The sequence below is a fragment of the Haliotis cracherodii genome, unplaced genomic scaffold, assembly GCF_022045235.1.
Source record: "Haliotis cracherodii isolate W230 unplaced genomic scaffold, xgHalCrac1.p SCAF_7, whole genome shotgun sequence".
Lineage (NCBI taxonomy): Eukaryota > Metazoa > Mollusca > Gastropoda > Lepetellida > Haliotidae > Haliotis > Haliotis cracherodii.
Genome location: NW_027266330.1, coordinates 5,050,487 through 5,060,898, shown reverse-complemented (window position 1 = coordinate 5,060,898; position 10,412 = coordinate 5,050,487). Strand labels below are relative to the sequence as shown.

Sequence of the window (10,412 nt, the reverse complement as noted above, 5' to 3'; positions counted from 1 at the left end):
CAGACACAGTATATTGACTCCGAGCCGACCAGTCATCGTTTTAGCCCCTTAATGCCGAGCGCCAGACAGGGTAACAACAAGTACCATCTTTTAACGTCTTTTGGTATGACGCGGTCGGTGATCGAACCCTGGACCTTCCGCCACGCGATTGCGTATCATCTTCTGTTGCAAACCCTGAACTGCAGGGACAAACCACTCACATCAGCGATCATCAACAAAACAGAATACAACTTATAGACCGACGTAAAATGAAAACACAAAAGTGCATAATTATAAATTGTTTGCTTTCACCCCATTGAAGACGACCGTGTAAAAATGATATTTAATGCAGAGTCATTGTTTTCTTACAACACCAATTTCCTATTTAGAAATATATCTTAATAATCTTATATCAGTAAATTAATATGCATATTCTCAAAGTAAATTCAATGCATTAACTGACCGCCGCATACAAGATATTTTATGTTTCACATATGCGACTGACCAGTCACTCCAGCTGTGAGACAGTGGACCATTACGCACGTCTACCTGGCCAGGCTGACGCAAAGGTAAATCCCTCAGATAACCATTGATTAGTGTGTTTACGTCCATCACAGGGTCGGCACACATGGTCAGTCCGACTGTACAATAAGGGTCAGTTTGGACAGTTAACAGCTTTCTTGTATGCAATTCGTAAACAAACACAATCTTCAATGGATACAACTGATAAACCGCTGACACCTGGATGTTGTGAAAGATATAGGAATTCGTAATCATTAGTGATGTAACTTAATGAAGGCCTGAGTTGTGTATAAACGGCGGTCGGTGGTAGCAACTTCATTCTGCTACCACGATTAAAAGCCACCACCTCAGCAGCCTGCTCTGGGTTTCAAAGTAAGAAACTATTTGACTTTAACTGTTAACTTAATCTTCTAGCTACGATTTTAGTACGTTAGGTTTAAGTTAGATCTATTTGGACTATATGGTAGCGTTGTGGCAGTTACCATTGCGTAAATATCTAGTTGGCAATACTTCCTCTTGCGAACATATTCTATGTATAGTATATTAGTATAATATTCGCATGACAATTTCCCCATGTGAGTATGTGTACCAATATCAACAAATAGTACGTTCCTACATTCAAAGATACACACTCATAACAATGAGAAATAGTACCAATGAAAAATGAGTCGGCTCTGTTCATTATATTCTGAAAGATGTTTTCTTTTTAGAATATGTCTACCAAATATCCACGCATGACAACGTGACTATTTCATAATTCCTTTTTATCGTATTAAATGCCTATGACATAACTATCTGTTAAACCGCCAGGTACAATGTATTGTATATCTACAATATATATAGAGTCATAAAAATATAATCATGATCACAATTCAATACGTGTAGAACACATATACACCCTCATCACAATGGTATAATCGTTATACAACAATTAAGGAACTGAATATATATGTATGATGTATGATGATGTATGCGTGTTGTAAACGTATTGGATTGTTATTGTGATTATATGTATATGACTCTGCCTCTGTACAGGTGTTGCCCACGTATTATATTATTATTATGAGTATATGTATGTCTCACCGACACGAACAACTCAGCAGCCTTCTTGGTTCCAAGGTTATAGCCATTTTTGGCCGCTCTACTACCGCTAGGGGCGGTCGGGTAGCCTAGCGGTTAAAGCGTTCGCTCGTCACACCGAAGACCCGGGTTCTACCCGACATGGGAACAATGTGTGAAGCCCATTTCTGGTGTTCCCCGCAGTGATATTGCTGGAATATTGCTAAAAGCGGCGTAAAACCATACTCACTCACTTACTCAACTACTGCTAATTCCCCCGATTACGTTGTAAAGTTGAAGTGCGCCATTTCCTATGGTATTCTTAAAAATACATTTTGACATTTGATAAAATATCATATGTAAATGTGCTTAACATATATGGTCTATTTTCTATTATTTAAAGTTTCAATTAGTATAGCCTAGGTTTTAACCCCCTTATGCTTCTTTGTTTAAATCAGTTCAAGTCTCCTTCAAATACAAATGTATCGGGTTAACTATATATGTAAACTTGGTTACATCCAAGAACAACACAAGAACAGAAAGCACGTGTCAATTTGACGTTGACCAGAAATAGTAAACAATGGCGATACAGTTGACCAATCAGAGTAAACTGTTTGTTCTATCCCATCTTCAGAACACTGAAACGCACACGTTGCTCTACGTCATCGACATTATTCTTACTTCTACTTCAAGGTAAGTTTTTTCATGTGTTGTCACCTAATAACACTTGAAATTATGTGTTTATTTTATGTTTAGTATGTGTATTGATACTGTGAACATTTGATACTTGTATGTGTTTGTTCAACGTCAGGAATATTATTAATAATCAGAGAGTATATGTATATTCTTGTTAAAAGGCTTTCACAAATCACTCCTATCGTGAGTTCATGCTAAATACCAATAACATGACCTGTCGTTAGTGAAGCATGGTATTCCGTAACGTGAATAGCGTAGTCATTCCTAAATAAGATATCATTAGTATAATATATTGCTGACGTTGGCAATGGTTGTATTTTGTTTATGTTTATATATGTGTGTTATCTGTTATCTGTAGTAGACACATATCGCACTGGTAGATTGGAATATCACACTGCCCATAATGTTATAAACTTGCCATTGTACAATGAAACACATACTCACTATATTAGTTAACATGAGACTCAGCGATATATACTCGATATATACTTTTTGTACAACTAACAAGGATGACGACGATGCAGTTGTTGACGACGATGGTGGCTGCTGCACTGGTGCCGTCTGTTACTAACGGGATATGTCTGCGTGAGTATTTAGGACAGGCCTCCTTTCGGACCGACCATTTCATGTTCTTGGGAACAACCCCCGGCCCCCTCCCCACACCCCCATACAAACACACAGACACCACTCCCATCACTCACACTCCCCTTTCCTAAAGTGAGTCTTCTGTAGTTCCCACAGGTTACTAAAAAGGACTAGAGTACAGATTGATTAACTTTTCATCTGGAGTTTTGAGTGTTTGCACAATCGCTGACGAATAGGTCAGTCTGCGTGAGTATTTAGGACAGGCCTCCTTTCGGACCGACCATTTCATGTTCTTGGGAACAACCCCTTCCAAAGTTCAGTGTTCATGTTAGTACAAGTTTTTTGCCAAAGGGGAATATATGTAATGTTCGTGGTAACATTACTAATAGGCCAGCACCACCTGCCAAAAGGGTAATATATACCTTATGTTCATGGTAACATTACTAATAGGCCTGTACCTAGCTGCCAAAAGGGTAGTATATACGTTATGTTCATGTTAAAGTCCTTGAGTTTTAGTTGTACTTTTTGGTCGTTTGAAGTCAAGGTCACACACTAGGGTATAACGTCAGTAAGTTGCGTCAGATTATTGCAATTAAACATAACAAGCAAAGGTTAAATGTACTATACGTTCTTTGTAAATATACATTGTACTTTATCCAACACGTTCATTATCTTTTCTACACGTGTGCTTGTGGTGCATGCGGATGTATCCGACCACGTAAGTTATGACTACCTACTCCAATATAAATACGTTTACTGAGTCAATGGAGAAGGACTGCATCCATGAGTTTGTGATGAGGATGCCATCTATTTCATGTCATGACATCCAAACAATCTTAACATAGAATAAGAATTTACCATATGCAGCTGCTTTTCCTTTGACTGACGAGTCTTAAAGATCTGTATTTCCCTTTTCTAATCTACACTTTTCTTCAAACATGTGGTGTAGCCTACGTGGAACTTGCGACTACCACAACTCACAACTACCAATCCCTCTCCGAACAGGGCGTGGATTTGGCTCCTGGTACAACGTCATTTAAGTTCAAGGCAAGCTAATGACTATCACCATGTCAATATCTGTTCATATAAATAATCACTATTTTGGGTTCCGGTATAAACGGACAGCCAAACCAAAGTTTGATCTTTGTTATTACATGGGAACATAATAAAGCAAACATTCTATAAATTCTGAACTTGCGACTACCACAACTCACAACTACCAATCCCTCTCCGAGCAGGGCGTGGATTTGGCTCCTGGTACAACGTCATTTAAGTTCAAGGTAAGCCAATGACTATAACCATGTCAACATCTGATCATTTAAGTAATCAGTATTTTGTATTCTGGTATAAACGGACGATCAAACCAAAGTTTGATCTTGGTTATAACATGGGAAAATAATAAAGCAAACATTCTATAAATTCCGAGTTGTAAAGTTTACTTGGTTTCTCCAAGGTCCGCGCGTCAAATGATGCTCACCTGGTCCTGCTGCAGGCCGATGGGGTAACCGACGAGAACGCATACAAGGTGGTGATTGGTGGATGGAACAACACCCAATCAGTTATTAGAAAAGGCATGACACAAGCCAACAGAGTGACAACCAGACACACGCCATAGTTTGCGTTCCACTCCCATGATTTCTGGATTTCTTGGGAGAATGGTGTGATCGCTGTTGGGACGGGGATGGAGGTCGGAGTTGGGACATTCATGTCGTGGACGGATCCTTCCCCTCATGCTGTAAGGGACATCGCTGTGTATACTGGATGGGGATCCACGGGTCTGTGGCAGTTTGGTAAGTAGCCGTCAGCAGAGGTAGTTCCTGAGTGAGTGAGTTGTGCTTTATTCCTCTTTGTACAGTATTTCAAAGTGTGACCTGCGCTGGATGTAGACGCTTTACCGTGAATATTGCAGACATTTTTTTCTTTAAAATGTTTACCTATAAAACTCAGAGCCGACGACTGGCTACTTGTGCACTACAGGGCATTTCAGCCCATGAAGAAACGTTTTCTTATGTTAATGTTTTTGAATATGGGATGAATATGTATTCGGCTAAAACTATACAATCCTGTTGTCCTGTATGTACTACCTGACCGAGCAATGACACGATATAATATCTGTACACACAAGTTAAACAACCATAATTAACCAGAAACAGTTTTCTCGACAATATGAATACAACAACATAACTGTATTTGCTAAGTTCGTATTGCAGAGAGCAACCTTCCATTGGTTTGTCTGGAAACGGCCGACGACTACCACTACCACTCCGTCGATGACGGTGGATTTCACCTAAATGGACACTCATCCTTCACCTTTTGGGTAAGGACTACCAATGACGCTCACATCGCGTTACTAAGAAACAAAGGCCTCTACGAGAATGACATGTACGAAATCGTCATCGGAGGCTGGCATAACACAAAGTCTGTCATCAGAGACAGGAAGGGAGGGCCAATCCTTGCGCTTGCGCGCCACGCTCCACTATCAGGGAACAAGCACCTGCCCTTCTGGATCAGCTTCAGCGGTGACACAATCTCCGTGGGTGCTGGCACAGTGGTCGGGACACGTCAGTTCATGTCGTGGACAGACCCAACTCCAACACTGATCAGATACGTTGGCGTGGCAACGGGCTGGGGGTCCACGGGAAAATGGCTTTTCTGTAAGTAATTGTTTTTCACCCCATGACGTTACTGACATTATTTCTCGTTGGTTTGCTTCAGACTTAACAAAAAGTTCAAAAGAATTCTAATCCTGTCCAGCTGGCATTTAATAGCAAAATAGATATGTGTCTTACACAACCATCAAAGCAAATACTTTTATCAACATCTGTTGTCTGTGTGCAGTTTTGATAGCCACTGGCGACCACACGGTGAAAAAGTTGGAAGAATTGCTTTGGATGATAAATAGAATCTCGCCCTCATAATCTTGTTAGATTCTCTCTCTCTGTATTAATGAAATAGATATGTTTCGCTCATGCCAAACTTGTCTCTGTTTTAGAACCAGCCGATCCACAAGATGACAAAACGGGACTTTTCACAAGCTGAAACCATAGCAATGGTTGTGAAGATGGGAAACAAATACCTGGCTCCACCTGTTGGGCGAGAACAGCCGAACAACTGAAGATCCTATTCCAATACATGTACATGAATAAAGTAATAAAGTAACTACAATATGAATGAGTATTGTGTCTACAGTAGGTTATGCGCATACTTTATACTGCAAACTGAAGTGAACAGTGTATTGTCCAGTGTGGTACGTGCATATCTACAACAGAGTCACGTCAGTTGACACACTGTGACCATCTTCACGGGCCAGCACTATAATACATACAAAGCATTAATACGCACGCACGCACGCACGCACGCACGCACGCACGCACGCACTGTATAAGGGCAATGGTCTTAAAAAAACAGTTGACCTCATCTCACCTTAATGCCAGTTAGTCATTCACATTTCTCCCTTGTATAATGGGGAGACATATTCTTCTTCCTTGCGGTAGCATTGCCAAGATGTGAAACAACGGTGACTTACTGACCTCAAGTCGAAAGCATATAGATATTTATTATTATTTTGAATGATATTATATTGCTGAAAAATGTGTTTCTTTTGAATTGACATGAATTTAAATATCAGTATTCTGTCAAATGTTAATGAACAATTGTCATTCATCGGAAGTTGCAATCGTCTAAGCGATCAGTCATTGCACTCCTCAAATCTTCACAGCACTGGGTTGTTCTTGGTAAAACACAGCTGGCGTCTTTCCCTGACATCAAAACATAATAGGTCCAAATGTTCTTTTAAGCGGCACAAGCGATTCGCTACCTCTCGGTAGACTTATTTTCTACTCCTGGGGGCAGCACCAAAGTCGATCTGCGAAATCTTGACCCGATCTGCATGTTCTACCTTCTTCATGACTTCAATGAAGCGGTCGATGTTCGGATGTCGATGTGGAAACCTTCCAGATTGTTGTTTGTTCTCGGACCTATCGTTGAGTGATGGTTCCACAATGGCAGCGGGAATCGTGCTCCGTCGTCAACCCAGTTGACAACCACATAGTCATTGCGTTCAACAGCTCTTGGAACTTTGGGAGTGTCATCAGTGGCTTCGATCTTCTCTTCGATGCAGCTCTTCTTATCCACGCGCACACTTCAAGGTCTTCTTTGTACGAAACAGCAAGTCCTAAGTCCTGTGTCTCCCTCCAAATGGCTTGGCTGTAATGAAATAGGCTTAAGGAGATCTACGACAGATACCGGATCTAACTGCAATTCTTGTTTTAACCGAGCCAGTGCTGGGGCGTGGTCTTGACATTCCAGTAACAAGTGGTAGATTTAAATACTTTAGGTACATTCATGCTTTAACCTTTATTCGGTTTTTAACCAGTTCTGTATTTCACGAAACAGTGTTAAAATAAGCAAACCTGCTTGTTCACCAATTTAGGTTTCTTTAGAAATATAGTATGTTTAAACAAACCAATCTTAAGTTGATCAATATAATCTTTTACTCAGTTTCATTCAATCATTCCAAAAGTTAATCCAGCTATCTTTACTTGGTTCATCCATTACTCTCATAGATTTACTTGGGACTGTTCCACTGTAAGAAGGTGAATTCCCTTTGTTGTTTTAACCATGTGTGGGGGCAGTGGACTGTAGGTGTTTTGGCAAGTAGGCGTTTTGGGAGATAACCCTAAGTTCCAGACTTCCATAATTATATTGGTACCAGTGAGGAATGTATCACCCCTTAACGTTGCAGACATGGGGTAATGGTCCGATACATCAATTAGAAAGTATCTAGTAGTGGTAGGCTTCAGAAGTGACGCCTGGATCATTTCATACTCAAGAATTGAACTTTGAGAGCTGGATGGCATCCTTCATGTAACTGTACAGTCTCTGTCCATTTGAGCCTAGTGATTAAAGCGTTCGCTCGTCACGCCGAAGACCCGAGTTCGATTCCCGACATGGGTACATTGTGTGAAGCCCGTTTCTGGTGTCCCCCGCCGCGATATTGCTGGAATATTGCTACAAGCGGCGTAAAACCATACTCACTCACCCACTCACTCATATTTTGATCATATGTTCATCATATGTTGATCATTTGTTGATATCATGTTGGTCACATGTTCATTACATACTGATCATATGCTATCTTGTTGATCATATGTTATCATGATGAACATGTGTTGATCATATGCTGATATCATGTTGATCTTATGCTATCATGTTGATCATATGCTATCCTGTTGATCATATGCTATCATGTTGATCATATGTTATCATGCTGATCATATGCTATCATGCTGATCATATGCTATCATGCTGATCATATGTTATCATGCTGATCATATGTTATCATGCTGATCATATGTTATCATGATGAACATGTGTTGATCATATACTGATATCATGTTGACCGTATGCTATCATGTTGATCATATGCTATCCTGTTGATCATATGTTATCATGGTGAACATGTGTTGATCATATGCTGATATCATGTTGATCATATGCTATCATGTTGATCATATGCTATCCTGTTGATCATATGTTATCATGCTGATCATATGTTATCATGCTGATCATATGCTATCATGTTGGTCATATGCATTCATGTTGATCATATCTTGATATCTTGTTGATCATATGCTATCATGTAACATCCACCTTGTCAAATACGTCGCAGAGCCTTTCTTCATATTCCACATAGCTATGATGCGAAGAGGAGAGATTGGCACATATAACAGACAGATCAACACAGTGAGCCAGTTGTACTGTTCCAGCACATTCATCTGTCATCAGCATGGAATGAATGACTTGCTGTTTTCTTTACTAATATTACCACACCAATTTCACCTCCCCAACTGCTCTGTGGTGACTTGGTGGTTGTAACAGAATCAAACGTCTCCCTCATAGCCTAGATAACATATTGTGTTGTCAGTGAGCCAACACTCAATCAAATTAAGAATGTCGCAGCTCTCTGCTTTTGACAAGGTATTGGTGATTACTCAATGCACCAACGAATATTCCATGTGCAAAGACTCCATGTAGAGTGAATAACTTATATCCATAATGGGGTGTTAATACGCATCTGTTTCCACATTTGGGGTCTGTGTGTTAAAACCGGACGACGGGAAACGTCGCTGAATATATCAGTCCCTGGTTGTCTGATTCAGATTGGTGTAGTGACACTCAACCGGCAAATAGTTGCACTATTGCTGAGTTGCGGCGTTACACAAACAATCACACAAGGCTAATGCTTAACGTGTCATGTAGCTGTTTCAGCTAATGTATATACACAATATAAGAATGAACTATTTTACCCAACATGATCATATGACTGTATATATATACAGAATTATATCTTCCTTTTCATGCCTCTATTTTTTTAAGCTTTATTCAGTAGCAGTTCTGTGAACGAAAAAGTTCTGCCTTATTATACAATGTGCATGGGTGCCTGCATCTAGAACAACTCTTGAATAACAGCAGTATCAGTGTCCCTGTCAGTATAATTCAGGAGCGTGCATGTGAAGAGCAGCGTGTTTCTGATTGGGATAACGAGTAGTGGACATGGTACGCCATATATTTAAGTTGCTTATGACTGTTATTTCAAATTGGTTCAAATATTAAGGCACAAATCAATGTTGTATCCTCTACACGATGACAAGGCAGTGAGTTGTCCGCGTAAACACAACGAAATAGAATTGTAGACTGATAGAGGTTGAATTAGAAAAGTTGCTGGTACATTACTTGCAAACAAAGAAGCAGCCGTACCACAGCCATTTCCAGAAATCCACAGAAATCATCACATACCACCTTGCACTTCAGAGGCGGTCGGGTAGCCTAGTGGATATAGCGTTCGCTCGTCACGTCGAAGATCCGAGTTCGATTCCCGACATGGGTACAATGTGTGAAGCCAATTTCTGGTGTCCCACGCCGTGATATTGCTGGAATATTGCTAAAAGCGGCGTAAATGCCATACTCACTCATTCACCTTGCACGTCAAGAGTGATACCATAACATAATGATGCGCCAAACCCAAAGTAACACAATCCTAATAATAGTCATACTATAGCATTGTACATTTCTGACGATGTCATTTGCATGTGTCCATGAATAATTATGCAATAGTAATGACAGCAGGCATTGGGGAACAGGTCACAAAAGCGCTACCACTGCAAAGACATCACTGCAAGCCAAATGATATCGTTTTTTGATTGGGAAACAGATGCCCAATGCAGTTTTAACACTGACATTAAAGTCACATTCCTCTAGCAATCTTAAAAAAGCAAAGTCAATATATTTTATGGATGCCATCCATCTTCTTTATTCTATTATGATGAATGCATCATAATAGAATAAACAAGTTGCCATCCATAAAATGTCTTGTCTTTACAGTTACTTACCAACCTCTACAAATGTCAATCAACCAGTTGAATTACATCGTGTTCCGTGTATCATATGCAGTCAAACCGGTCAATACTACTTGAATAAAAACGTTGTGTGCACTGCCAGTTTAAAGACATATTTTCCGGTTTTAGGAAAGACATGCACAATGACCTCGACCCTCATATTAAGGCAAGCAC

General features: G+C 40.1%; 1 pseudogene; it reads left to right on the top strand.

Annotated features, from left to right (window-relative positions):
* The first annotated feature begins 2,765 nt into the window (after window positions 1-2,765).
* On the top strand, window positions 2,766-5,503 carry LOC139448630 (uncharacterized; annotated as a pseudogene).
* The last annotated feature ends 4,909 nt before the right edge of the window (window positions 5,504-10,412 follow it).